Below are 14,989 nucleotides of genomic sequence, written 5' to 3'. Positions count from 1 at the left end.
CACTCACGTGCTGAGCTCCGACATCATTGAGAATGGAGATGTTCATGGAGCCTCTTCTGCCCGTTAGTTTAATTGTCCACTACCATTCGCGACTGGATGTGGCAGGACTGCAGAGGTTTGATTTGATCCGTTGCTTGTGGGATCGCTTAGCTCTGTCAATAGCTCTGCATGCTGTTTCCACTGTTTAGCATGTATGTAGCACTGTGTTGCAGTTTCACCAGAATGGCACTCCATTTTTAGGTACGTTGGTGCTGCTTCTGACATGCTCTTCTACACTCCTAATTGAACCGGCGTTGGTCCCATAGCTTGATGGTAATGGTAGAGTGAAGGATATGCCGGGCCATGAGGTTACAGATTGTGGTGGAATACAATTCTGCTGCTGCTGATGGCCCACAGCACCTCATGGATGCCCAGTTTTGAGCTGCTAGATCTGTTCTTAATCTATCCAATTTAGCATGGTGGTTGACATGAATCAGTCATTCATGAAAGAAAGACTTATGAAATAATACTGAGTGGCCTACAGGTGGCGCTGTCCAGGGAGAGTATTAATACTCAGGCACGGGCCCAGCTTGTGCAGGACATTCTTAATAGGAACTAGTGAAGGACAGAACTAGACCTCCATGTTGTAAAACAGTTGATTAACACTTTGTTTAACGCTTAGACCAAGTGCCTAGTAGTTTTCTTACGTCAATGGTAGTGCCACAAAACACGATGGAGGGTGTCCTCAGTCTGAAGACAGGACCTTGTCTCCACAAGGTCACTCCTACCAATACTGTCATGGACAGATGCAGCTGCGACAGATAAATTGGTGAGGACTGTAGTGTATGTACCTTTAAGGGGAGAACTACTTTTTACAGCTCCTGTATACTGTAGTACTGGCAGTGACCACACCTGTATATAACCCTGAGTAGGGATCTGTATAGTTAGTTTTAGAGTAACCCTCATCCAGTAAACACCTGTTGATTGTTCTCTGCAGTCTCTTGTCTAGTTATTGAAGGACACACAACATCAAGATACACGGATTTAACAAGGACAAGGTCAAGTAGGTTTTTCTCTCGTGCTGGTTCTCTTACCACCTGCTGTAAGCCCAGCCTGGCAGTTCTGTCCCTTAGGACTCGGCCAGGTCAGTCAGTCATGGTGCAGTCTTGATTGAAGCCCCCCACCCAGAATACGTTCTGTGCCCTTGCTACCCTCAGTGCTTCTTTCAAGTGGTGTTCAACATGATGGAGTACTAATGCATCAGCTGAGGGAGAGCAGAAGGAGATTACCTTGCCCATGTTTTGACCTGATGCTATGAGACTTCATGGGGTCCGGAGTCAATGTTGAGGACACCCAGGACCACTCCCTCCCAGCTTTATACCACTGTGCCACCACCTCTGGTGGGTCTGTCCTGCCAGTGGGATAGGATATACCCAGGGATGGTGATGGAGGAGTTTGCGACGTTGGGTGAAAGGTATGATTTTGTGAGTATGACTATGTCAGGCTGTTGCTTGATTAGTCTGTGGGACAGCGCTCCCAGTTTTGGCACAAGGCCCCAGTTGTTAGTGAGGAGGACTTTGCAGGGCCAACTGGGCTGGGTATCTCTTTGTCATGCCCGGTGCCTAGGTCGATGCTGGGTGATCCATCTGGTTTTATTCTTTTTGTAGTTCTTTGTAGTGGCTTGGTACAGCTGAGTGGCTTGCTAGGCCATTTGAGAGGGCAGTTAAGAGTCAACCACATTGCTGTGGGTCTGGAGTCACATATAGGCCAGACCGGGTAAGGACGGCAGATTTCCTTCCCTAAAGGACATTAGTGAACCAGATGGGTTTTTACGACAATCCGGTAGCTTCATGGTCACCATTATTGTTACTAGCTTTTTATTCCAGCTTGTGTATGATGCTGCCTGTGGCAGTAGGTGTCCTGAAAGAAACCGTGAAATAGTGTTAGTGAATTTACATGGCTGATATGAATTTTATTTCTATATCTATACAGATGTGTATCCATATAGTTACAAATATCAAGTAATCCGCATTTCAGGATGTAAATGATTGCTGTTACCCTCAATTTAGCTTTTCGGATATATTTTGTGTAAATTTGCATATCATTTATTGTGTAAATATCTTGAATTATGAGGACCAATAAAATAGTACATAGTTAGTATCAACTTTTTGTGTCCATTCTCTATTTTATAAATATGTAAATATTCAAAATTCATTATGATTTATCAAACATGTTAAAGTACAATTTTTTTGCCAAACATTTCTTTTGGTGGGAGGGAGTGGAAGAAATTGATGAATATTGAAATGATTGAACCAACAGACCCGAGAGCTGATCCTACACAAGCCTTGGCAGTTCATTTAAACTGGTCTGGAATTGAACTTTGCCCTTTTAAAACATGTTTCTAGCTCATTTCACACAAATTATTCCTCCTATTTTCTATTGAAATTTCTGAAATTATACAAGCTAGTGTCAGAGTGCACCAGCACATTGATGCATTGAGCCATAGACTGGTAGTGTGCAGGTTCTCCAATCTGATTTTCAGTATGATGAGTTTCTGAACTGAGTGAAGGCAGGGGGACAAGATCTCCTGAAAGACTGGGTGAAAATTACAAAGTAGGTAAAGCCCTGCTAATTTCCTGTAGTTCTTAGCAACCAGTTTGGAGCAGTATCAGCAATAGGTGTGAGAGCATGCACTCTGTCTATCTTAGAATTACATAGAATTTACAGCACAGAAGCAGGTCATTTGGTCCACCATTCTGGTGTTTATGCTCCACACAAGCCTCCTCCCACTCCAATTGCTTCATCTCACCCTGTCGACATATCCTTCTATTCCTTTCACCCTCATGTACTTATCTAGCTTCCCTTTAAATGCATCTTCTCATTGAGGGTGTGGTGTATGGCATGGGGTGGTCCAAAGCAATTTGGAGCAAATAACTTACAAAATGAAGAAGGAAGTGCAAAATCATAAAACATTTCTTTGGTTTTATTTATTTATGGAAATTATTCAGGTAACATGACCATACTGAACTATTTCTGTGAGAAATAACATTGACATTAAAGAAGGTATGACGTTTTGTCAGGGGATACCTGAGGTCTGTTGCATCCATTGGGAGATGCGTCCATGTCATTGAAGATCTAGGAGACCCCAGAGTAAGTGCTGGGGAAAACAGCTATCATCACCCAGGGACTGGAGCACTCCCAGGAGCCTGCAGGATTCGAATGAATTTCACTTGAGAAAGAGAAAATCAGGTCACATATGTGAAAATTAAGAAATACATTGGCAACTCATAGCGAGCTTTATTCAGATTAGTACTGACATATAATTTATAATGAATGTTTCTTCCACCCATGGTAATAATTTAGATTTTTTCCATTTTAAGAAAATATTATAAATGAGGTTGCACTAATTGGTAACCCTCGTCTATCTTAACAGATGTTTTTATGCTTCATAGTTTTGCGATTCTTGTTCATCATTTTTTTCCCTCTTTAACTAGCATGTTGCAGGAGACCAATTAATAGCACTCTTCATTAAATGCCAAATAAGTAATTAACATACATACAACAGCTATCAGAATGTGACTGTTTATTTTATTGATATAACACTGTAGTGATGTAAAATTTGCATCATTATTAAGGTTTTATTTGACTTGCATAGGCCTCAGGCAGCATCTGTACAGTTGATGCCCGAAGCTGACATTCAGCCTTAGATTAATGCCAACATGAGTACTAAAAATACACATTATATTTTAAATTAATTTGACTATTGTCCTGATGTTTATTTGTATGATTGTGTGCAAAAATCCCATGTGGAGGGTCTCTTTAAAAAAAAAGCCAATCTTCCTATGTAATTCTTAAACACTTCATCTTAGAGTGTTCATAATAAAATGTTTGACCAATTCTTGTTGAGAGAGAGCAAAGCTAGAAGAAGCACATGCTATTTTCATGAGTTTCTTAAGAAAACTTTGAACTCATGTTCATGTGATAGAGAGCCTCGGGCCACAGTTACATGAGGGCAGCGAGCTGCGGCCAACTGCTTGGCATCCCTAGGCAGCTTGCCGGAGAAGAAGATTTCAATTTCGGGCAGCTGCATTGCCGGTAGCCTCTGGGAGAGGGGGAAGAAACGATCAGGCGGGCTGGGGGCGGGTGGGGAGGCAGGACGATCGGAAGAGTCGGTTAGGCAATGGGGAGGGAAGGGACAATCGGGAGAGGAGGGAAACAATCAGGAGGGGGGAAGTGATTGGGTGGAAGGGGGTGATCTAGAGAGGGGGAAGCAATCGGGAGGGTGCCCAGCGGGGGCTGGAAACAGTCTTCAGAACTGCAGTGAACTTCAACACTCCTGCTCCTCCCAGCTCATACTTAGGTAAGTCTTTTTTAAAAACTTACCTTTTTGTTGGTGAGGCCGTATGTAGACCACGTTTTCCTGAAAGTAGCCATGTTCAGGGCAAACCAATTTTGCAAAGAAGGAGTCAAACAGGCATTAGGTGCCATTGTTGCGTGTGCAAAGGGACTAACGCCTGTTTCGAGCATGGGCCCTTGACCCCCTTTTTTCTATCTTTACCAATATGGCTGGTGGCCCACTTCTGGCACGTAATGAGTATACATGCCTTGTCCACCATATTGGATGCTTAGGTGCCCATTTTGCTGCTGAAAACTGTCGCAGTGCCATTGAATTTCTAGATCCTGGATTAATGATCCAGAGAACAGGAGTTCAAATCCGACCATGGTAGTTTGAGAAATTGAGTTCAGTTTAAAAAAAAATCTAGAAATGAAAAACTGGTATCAATCAAAGTGACCATGAATCTCTTGTAAAAGCCCAATTGGTTCACTAATGTCCTTATAGGGAAGCAAACCTGCCATCCTTACCTGGTCTGGCCTATATGTGACTCCACGTGGTTGACTCTTAAATGCCCTCTGAAGTGGTCGAGTAAGCCACTCAGATTGACTACTACCACCTTCTCAGCGCAACTGTGAATGGGCAATAAATACTAGTCTAGCCAGAGATGCCCACATCCTGAGAATGATTTTTAAAAAAGTGCAGTGCTTGTAATGATCAGTAACCTGTCATTCTAGAATGGTACACTAGGTGGAGCTGTATGTTGCTATATGTTTAGCTGTATATATAAGAGTGGGCTACCTATGATGCACTAGGCTACCCAGAAGGCAGTAGTCAAGATGGATGCTGTACAGATGTCCACATGGCATGAATAAAGTGACTAGCTAGAAGCTAGCTGTTCATAATGAAAACGACTAGTTATTAATGAACATAACATGGTACCAGGATTGGTAAAATCTGCTGAATATTGTGAAACGCGACATGGAGACTTTGAAGCCATCGGAGGGTTTGAAACTCACGGGGAATGTTGATTGCAATTGGCGGACTTTCAAACAACAATTCGAACCCATTGGGTTGGGTACAATGCCAGATGCAAGGAAAATAGCGTTGCTGCCCACGGTTGCAGGCCCACAGGTGATAGAGGTATTTAATATGTTTGTATTTGATCAAGAGGAGGACAGAGAAAAACTGGACGATGTGCTAAAGAAATTTGATACACATTGTTCTCCCAAAAAGAACGAAACCTATGAGAGTCACATGTTCTGTTCACGGACACAGCAGCAAAATGATCTGAAACTGAAAGCACAGACATGTAATTTCTCTGAACTGAAATCATCCATGATTCGTGACCAGATTGTGTTTGGTATTCATGATAAAAAGGTCAGGGAACGTTTGTTGAGAGAAACCGAACTAACATTGGAGAATGCTGTGAAAATATGCCATGCCAGTGAGCTAACTCAAAAGCACGCAAAGACTTTCAGTGAAATTAATATTAATGCGACTGTAATGAGTGACTGTGCTGCTGTCGGTGCTGTGTCCTACAAGGGGAAGAAACGTGGGCAGAACAGAAATGAAAAGCAATCGGAGGAAGGAATTTTTAATTGTAAACGCTGTGGTTACAAATACCAGTCACGAGAATGCCCAGCGTTTGGGGAAAAAAGTGCACAAAATGTCATGGAAAGAATCACTTTGCCAAACAATGCTTTTCAAAAGTAAAAACTAAGAAAGGGCAATGAGTTAATGTGATTGAGGACACTGATTTAAGTGAGACATTTTCTGTAGGAATGGTGTCATGTGACAATATCAAAAAGGATACAGAAAATGTGCAGCCCTCAGGAATGGACAATGCTGAACATAAAGTTAATGCAGTAAAAGAGGACAAATGGATGATGCCACTGCAGGTAAATGGAGCATTAGTTACATTGAAACTAGACACTGGGGCAAAAGCAAACTTAATCAGTATGAGTGACATTTAAAATATGAAAGAAAAGCCCAAAATACAGAAAAAGTCAGTACTACTGAAGAACTATAATGGACAGAAAATAGATAGCTTAGGTGTATGCAGGCTTAAAGTGACAGTCAAAGACAAAGTGCATCATCTCATGTTTTCTGTTGTGGCTGAAGGACTTGATTCACTACTAGGTGACAAAGCTTGTGAGGACTTAGAACTGGTCAAGAGAGTCTACCGTATAAACTGTGCCATAAGCAGACCAGATGACTCGGTGGATTCTGTAGTGAGTAATTTCTAGGATGTGTTCAAAGGATTTGGAGTTCTACCATTCACTTACAAGATCCAGCTAAAGGAGGATGCTCAGCCAGTGGTATATGCTCCATGGAGAGTTCCAGCACCCCTGTGTGACCGGCTCAAGAATGAACTGGACAGAATGACCACGCTAGGAGTCATCAGGAAAGTCAAAGAGCCAACAGACTGGGTTAACTCCATGGTATGTATAAAGAAAAAGAACAATGATCTAAGAATATGCATGGATCCAAAGGACTTAAATGCAAATATAAAACATGAACACTACCAGATTCCCAAGCGAGAAGAAATCACCAGTGAAATGTCAGGTGCCAGATACTTCACAAAGCTCGATGCCTCACAAGGATTTTGGCAACTAAAACTGGATGAAGAAAGCACCAAATACTGTACCTTCAACACACCATTTGGCTGGTATTGTTTTCTCAGAATGCCTTTCGGGATAATATCTGCAACTGAAATCTTTCATAGAGTGATGGAACACATAATTGAAGGTTTGGAAGGAGTTCGGGTCTATGTTGATGACATCATCATCTGGGGCTCCACACTGAAAGATCACAATGAGAGACTGACTAAAGTGCTACAGAGCATACGCCGGAATGGACTGAAGCTCAACAAAGCCAAGTGTCAGTTTGGCATCCAGGAAGTCACTTTCCTAGGAGATAATCCATCTGGTAAAGGAATAGAGCCAGATATGGAAAAAGTAAACGCCATACTCAACATGCCCCGACCCACTGACAAAAAAGGAGTGCTACGCATCATGGGGATGATAAGCTTCATTGGAAAGTTCATTCCTAACTTGTCAGCCAAGACAGCCTGTCTGCGAGACCTGCTACATAAAACAAATGAGTTCGCATGGACAGAAAGACATGAACAAGACTGGATGAACCTTAAAACAATGCTGACAACTACACCTGTACTCACCTTCTTTGACCCAACAAAGAGAATCAAAGTGTCAACGGATGCATCAAAAGATGGCCTAGGCGCGATCTTGCTACAAGCAGAGGGTGAAGATTGGAAGCCTGTTGCCTATGCCTCCAGGTCTATGACTGATTCTGAGTGTCGATACGCCCACATTGAAAAGGAATGTCTAGGCTTGACAGTTGGACTAGAAAAGTTCCATGGCTACATATATGGACTTCCCACCTTCACAGTTGAGACAGACCACAGCCCACTGGTTGCCATCATAAAAAAGAACCTGAATGAGATGTCTCCAAGGATTCAACGACTCATGATGAAGCTGCAAAGATATGACTTTGAACTGATCTACACACCAGGCAAACACATAGTGTTAGCAGATGCACTATCCCGAGCACCCACAATGAGTCATGTGAGCTCTACTGAGGAAGACGTGGATGTTCATGTGAGTATGGTCACTGCTGCGCTGCCCGTGTCAGACACAAAATCAAAGCAAATAGCAGAAGAAACAGTAAAAGATACAGTGTTACAAACAGTAATAGAGAACATTCATCATGGTTGGTCAAAAGGTTCCTGTCCTAAGTACTTTCACATAAGGTCAGAATTGAGTGTCGCAACAGAACAGAATAGTCATTCCACAGGCTCTACGTCAAGACATGCTCAAAAGGATTCATGAGGGACACCTCGGAATTGAAAAATGCAAAAGGAGAGCAAGAGACACTGTTTATTGGCCTGGCATAAATAAGGACATTGAGAACATGATCGGCGAATGTGAGACATGTCAGAAACACCAACACAAACAAGCAAAGGAACCAATGATAGTAGCTGACTTACCAACAGCACCATGGCAAAAGGTTGGTATGGACCTTTTTCATTTGAATGGTAAAGAATATCTAATAGTGATTGACTACTATTCTAACTATCCTGAGATGGCGCTGCTCTCAAGCACTACAGCAAGCAGTGTCATAATGCATGTGAAATCCATCTTCGCCAGACATGGAATTCCCAGGATTGCCGTTAGCGACAATGGTTCGTGCTTCAACTGTAAGGAGTGGCAACAGTTTGCAGCACAGTATGACTTTCAGCACATCACATCCAGTCCTTTGTATGCTCAGTCGAATGGTAAGGCAGAAAAAGGTGTTCAAGTTCTCAAGCAGCTACTGAAGAAAGCAACAGAAAGCAAGTCTGATCCTTATCTCGCCCTGCTGAGCTACCGAGCCTCACCTTTAGACTCTGGTTCTTCACCTGCTGAACTCCTAATGGGTCGCAAGTTGCGTACCACGCTACCCTGCAGTGCAAAAGAAAAGCAGAGTAAGGAACTGTTAAAGCTGAAACAGAAATCATACTATGACAAGTCATCCAAAACTCTGAAACCATTGACAAGGGATGATGTTGTCAGGATTGAGGATGCAGATGCATGGAACAGAAAAGCTACAGTTCTTGAGGAAGTAGGACCAAGGTCATACACTGTTAGAACTGAGGAAGGACAGATTCTCAGGAGGAACCGCCGTTCCCTCCTGAAAACACAAGAAACTATCCAAGAGCAAATCGATGACAATGCCGCAACTGAATCTTGTCACTCACCACCAGAACAATCTAACACAAACACACATACAAGCTCTCATGAAAACATATCAGACTTACCTGAGCTGAGAAGATCCACACGTGAAGTAAAAAAGCCTGATAGACTTAATCTTTGAGTATAAAGTAAAGCTTTGAAAATGTGTTGACTGTTGTGAAAATGTTTATGTTTATAGAGCACTAACAAAATTGTTACTGATATCATCTTTATCGTTTTTCTTGAAAGTTGATTGATATTGATTTTGTTTAACCTCAAAGAAAGGGGGATGTAATGATCAGTAACCTGTCATTCTAGAATGGTACACTAGGTGGAGCTGTATGTTGCTGTATGTTTAACTGTATATATAAGAGTGGGCTACCCATGATGCACTAGGCTACCCAGAAGGCAGTAGTCAAGATGGATGCTGTACAGAAGTCCACATGGCATGAATAAAGTGACTAGCTAGAAGCTAGCTGTTCATAATGAAAACGACTAGTTATTAATGAACATAACAGTGCTGATCTGAGGAGGGAATGAAAATGAGCCTGGAGAGGGAATAGGGGACATCCCTGCAAAGGGATTACAGCCAGGCCTGCAGAGAGAGCACTCTGCTTTATGGAGAGGGAGGAATGAATCATTCTTCTGTGGGGTTTCGTTTGAAGTTTGGCAGTGATAAATGAATCAATGATCGAACAACAGCCTTTTATACTTTGTCTCAAATGCATCCCCTGTATAAATCACAGCCTCATTCTGAAAAGATGAACCGTTGTGCATGATGGAGGTGAATTAGTGCCTGCATTCGTTTTGCTAGTCACTTGTTATAAATAGAATAAATGTCCCTTCTATTAAAGATTTAAACTACTATTTTTGTTTCATTATTTCATATTTTGGGAATTTTTGTAGTTGAAATTGCAGGTCAGAAACAGAATAAACTGTGATCATAAAATGAATGAGATACCATGGAAAGATTTGAATGTTGGGATTCAGGCAATTTTCATAAACCACTTTAGATTCACTCTTATAGTTTGACATAATTTATTATAATCTCAGGTATTTCCAGGTGAACATTCTTTTCGATTTATGCAATAGTTTTATTTGGAGAGTAAATTTATAAACATAATTCAAATTACTTCAGTAAGATTTTTTATTTAAATACTCATTTCGATATGGATTAATTTGATTCCCTGGAAGGAACTATTCATCTCTTCATTGAAAAGTGCAACTGATCAGGGCATTCTAAAAATGCAGACTTTTGCTTGGATACTGTCTTCTGGGGATAAAATACATAAATACAGCAAAATCGAAATTATTTTCAAGTTAGAGTAATACTAAATTAGAATAACCTCATTGCATAATATGTGATGCATTCTTATCGATCCAATCGTAACCAGATAATCACCTGCAATGGCTTCTCTTCCCGCTCCCGCATTGTTACCTCTGGTGTCCTCCAAGGATCTATCCTTGGCCCCCTCCTATTTCTCATCTACATGCTGCCCCTTGGTAACATCATCCGAAAACACAGCATCATTTTCCACATATATGACCACGATACCCAGCTCTACCTCACCACCACCTCTCCCGACCCCTCCTCTGTCTCTAAATTGTCAGACTGCTTGTGCTACATCCAGTACTGGGTGAGCAGAAATTTCCTCCAACTAAATATTGGGAAGACCAAAGTCATTGTCTTCAGTTCCCGCCACAAACTCCATTCCCTAGCCATCGACTCCATCCTCTCCCTGGCAACTGTCTGAGGCTGAAACAGACTGGTTGCAACCTTGGTGTTATATTTGACTCCGAGATGAGCTTCTGACCACATATCCGCAGCATAACTAAGACTGCCTATTTCCACCTCTGTAACATCACCCGACTCCGCCCCTGCCTCAGCTCATCCGCTGCTGAAAACCTCATCCATGCCTTTGTTACCTCTAGACTTGACTATTCCAATGCACTACTGGCTGGCTTCCCACATTTTACCCTCCGTAAACTCGAGGGCATCCAAAACTCTGCTGCCCGTGTCCTAACTCGCACCAATCCCATTCACCCATCACCCCTGTGCTTGCTGACCAACATTGGCTCCTGGTTATGCAACATCTCGATTTTAAAATTCTCATCCTTGTTTTCAAATCCTCCATGCCCTCATCCCCCCATATCTCTGTAATCTCCTCCAGCTCCACAACCCCCCCCCCCAAGATATCTGTGCTCCTCCAAGTCTGGCCCCTTCAGCATCCCCAATTTTAATTGCTCCACCATTGGTGGCCGTGGCTTCAGCTGCCAAGGCCGTAAGCTTTGGAATTCCCTCTCTAAACCTCTCTACCTCTCTATCCTCCTTTAAGACGCTCCTTAAAACTTACCTCTTTGACCAAGCTTTTGGTCACCTGCCCTAATTTCTCCTTATGTGGCTCGGTGTCAAATGTTGTTTGATAACACTCCTGTGAAACGCCTTGGGCCGTTTTATTACATTAAAGGCGCTATATAAATGCAAGTTGTTGTTGTGACACCATACCATTAAGTTTAGAATTTTGATATATAAACCTGGACTTTAACTCTGAGCAGCAGTTGTCTGGACAGGGGCTGAGAGGGGGGGGGGGCGCAGTGCACGGTAAACCGTCCCGACCTTGGCAGCGTGAGGCCTGGGAGATTTTAACTTCCAGGCATCATCTCCGCAGGCCCAGTCAGGTTCCCACACAAGCATCAGCTGGCTGGTGGGCAGCGGCAGAATGTCATGCCGCTGCCGGGGACCAAAGGAACAATTCCCAGCACTCGTGACTTCTAATTTTGTTGCCCGTGCCTCTCGTAAAGTTTATTTTTTCCACATTTGGGAGTTTTAGAAATTGTTATTGTTTGAGAGGATGGAATCTCAGTTGCTTTAATGTAAATCTGGCGCATCTTCTCTCCCTGTCATAAGGGGAAGAAGCCGAGCAAGCAGTGTGACAAGTGACAAGTGTTTGGGAGTTCACCCTGAGCATTATAGATTCAAATCACATATTCTAGTAAATGGAATGCATATATCATATCATAAAATAAATACATACCGTTGATAACTACATGCCCTACATGGAACTCCCTACCTAACAGCACTGTGGAAGTACCTTCACCACACGGACTGCAGCGGTTCAAGAAGGTGGCTCACCACCACCTTCTCGAGGGCAACTAGGGATGGGCAATAAATGCTGGCCTTGCCAGCGATGCCCACATCCCATAAACAAATTAAAAAAAAACATACTTCAAATAGAGTGCACCACCTGCAGTCTATGGGCTTGAACCCCAACCTTCTGACTCAAATGCAAGAGGGCTACCAGTGAGCCATGCTAGCTGCTTTGATGTAAGTCACAAATGGAGAAGCCCTGAAAATTTAGGTGAAAAAACTAGGTTACTCCCTACAAAATTTTAGAGATGCAGCTACCACACTAGTCATGCCATTGTGATTTTATGATATGATTATTGGTCTTAAAGATGGGAAATATTCTTTATCTGTGCTGCTCTAAAGTTATGTTATCGGTTCAGTCACAGGAAGAATAAACCATATACTAAGACCCCTTTATTCATTATCATCTATTTTTCTGAATGAAAGTCTCCCGTGTGTATTTCGCTTTTATCTTCTTTCAGACCATGTCTATATTTAACTAGAATCTAGGTAGGAGTTTTCAGAGTGGATATGCTGACGTTTGCTGACATTCCACTTATCAATATAGCCAACCACACCTTTTATTGGGTAACAACCTAATTTTCTGTGTTATCTGTTGGCCGGAAGTTGCATCATCACATACGCTCAAAACATCACCAGGGTAAATAATCATGCCAACTGTTGCAATCTGTGTGCAGTTCAAATTATGGTCCAATCTGGTTTTAATTATGCTAGTTATTGATAGGAACATGTTCAGTCTTGGCATCGTATTTAATTACATTGTGTTAGTATAATAAAATTTGTGTATTTTCTTCAGAGGCGGTAGTGCATAATTGCAGTCAAAACAGGACTGAGTGAGTGTGACTTTGACAAGGACATGCAGATGTTAGATTGGGTATTGCTTAAACGGTGTGTTTTATTGTACTCTTAAAGAGTAGTTGCACAGCTCCTGCCATTTCAGGGAAAAACAATGCTACTCAGATAAAATCTTCACTCAGAAAATGAGGAATACCACATTTTCTATAAGTAGTTTTTTCCTTCAGCTTGCAAATTAAAATCCAGATATACAGCTTTCATTTATTGATCATATATTAACATCACACACAAAAACTTGAGTAAATTAATTTTATTTTGTGGTGATACAGAATAATTCTTTGTTTAATAGTAGAAATAATGTTACCTGTGATCAGCTCAGAATGCAATTTGGTTAATAGGGGGAAAAATTCAGTTGTTTGCGCCTCGCCTTAAGAGGGCGCTAATGGGGCGCAAAGCAACTAGCACCCGGGCGCGGCGATGTTTGCGCAGCTCGCGAAATTAACTAGACATTTTGCAGCGGCGCTAAACACTACCGCCACGATCTCCTGCGCCGGCAGATCGTGACGTCAGTTGAGTGCGCAACGCCCCGTTAGTGCCCCGGACCGGATATTGAGTGGCGCCCCCTGCCTTACCACCTGCTGCTAGCAACGACAGGTTGAGAGGAGCGTTTTGCAGTCAGAAAGGGACTGGGGGAGCGCTATTTAAAGGCGACCGCTTCCTGCCTTTTCTTGTCGGTGATATTTTTGCACCACGTATTCTGAGAGAGAGAGAGAGAGAGAGACTTCTGGAGAGATTGAACACTGTGTAAAGGAGTTTTGGGTACTGAGCAGCATTTTGCAGGTTTATTTTGATTTGCCCTTCCTTGCTTCGCCAGCGCTCTGAGGTAGCGCCTCGCTCCTCGGCCTTTGCGCCTTAAGACAGGTGTGAAGTGCCTGATTTAGCACTCCAATCACCTCCAGGGGCGATAAAAGCCAAGTTTGCCGTCAAAGGCGGTATTAGTGCCAGGCGCTAAACTTTGCGCACGGCCGATAATGGCGCCCCAAATGGGGCGATACTGAATGTTTCCCCCATAGTGTTTATTTTTAAATATTTTATAAGTTAACAAAATCAATTCGGCTAGGAAATTATGCTGTGTGAAATTACATGAAGACTTAACATGTTTGCATTAAATATATTTGCTATTTTACCAGAGGTGTTAACCTGTTTAAAATAATAGAGTAATGCCTCTGTTAAAACAGCAAAGAAAGGAATTTGATATGATAAGCATTCATATGGTAGTACAGGTAGACTATCCTTTATCCGAACTTCCGAAAACCGAAAACCTCTAAAAACCGAAAGTTTTTTCGTTCAGCGTAAGTCGTGCGCACGACGCCGACCCCCGCCGACCCCCACCCCTGACCCCCCCGCCGACGCTGCCCCCTGCCCCCGACCCCCCGCCGACCCCGACCCCCGCCGCCCCCCACCCCCCGCCGCCCCCCACCCCCCGCCGACCCCCACCCCCGACAAATTTCCCAGTCTTATAAAATACCTTCTGAAATCTGAAATTTTCCGAAAACCGAAACATGGCTGGTCCCGAGGTTTTCGGATAAAGGATAGTCTACCTGTATCAGACATAATTTCAAGGGTATCCTTCATATTAATAGTGTCCATTCTGAGTTTATTACTTTTCAGCGATGTGAAATTGAACAAATGCTGATATATTATGAATAGCATATTTGTATTCTTGTTGTTAAAGTATTAACTTTAACTGCTACATGCCTCAACTCCAGTTTGCCTACTATTGTGTATATTGAATTTAATCATCTCTCAGTCTGGTTACCAAGTGGGGAGTGCTATCTTGCAGGGAGACAACTGATGTTCTGTCTCTAATTAAAGCAAGCTTCCAGCTGTCCAATTCCTAAAGCACAACTGGTGCCATTACCTCCTCCACTGCTTTAAAGCGGATGGGCTGGAGATGAACAACTATGAATGAGAATGAATCAACAAGTATTTTTTTTTTAA

General features: G+C 42.6%; 1 protein-coding gene across 2 annotated transcripts in view; it reads left to right on the top strand.

Annotated features, from left to right (window-relative positions):
- Positions 1–14,989, top strand: part of LOC147120530 (nck-associated protein 5-like) — a 974,633-nt gene that overhangs the window by 244,156 nt on the left and 715,488 nt on the right. The gene's annotated exons all lie outside the window — the stretch shown is intronic.

Source organism: Somniosus microcephalus, chromosome 4 (assembly GCF_052327205.1).
Source record: "Somniosus microcephalus isolate GS21.2 chromosome 4, FLI_Smic_1.0, whole genome shotgun sequence".
NCBI classification, from domain to species: Eukaryota; Metazoa; Chordata; class Chondrichthyes; order Squaliformes; family Somniosidae; genus Somniosus; species Somniosus microcephalus.
The sequence above is the reverse complement of the archived record's forward strand: the minus strand, read 5'-3'. Positions and strand labels throughout refer to the sequence as shown.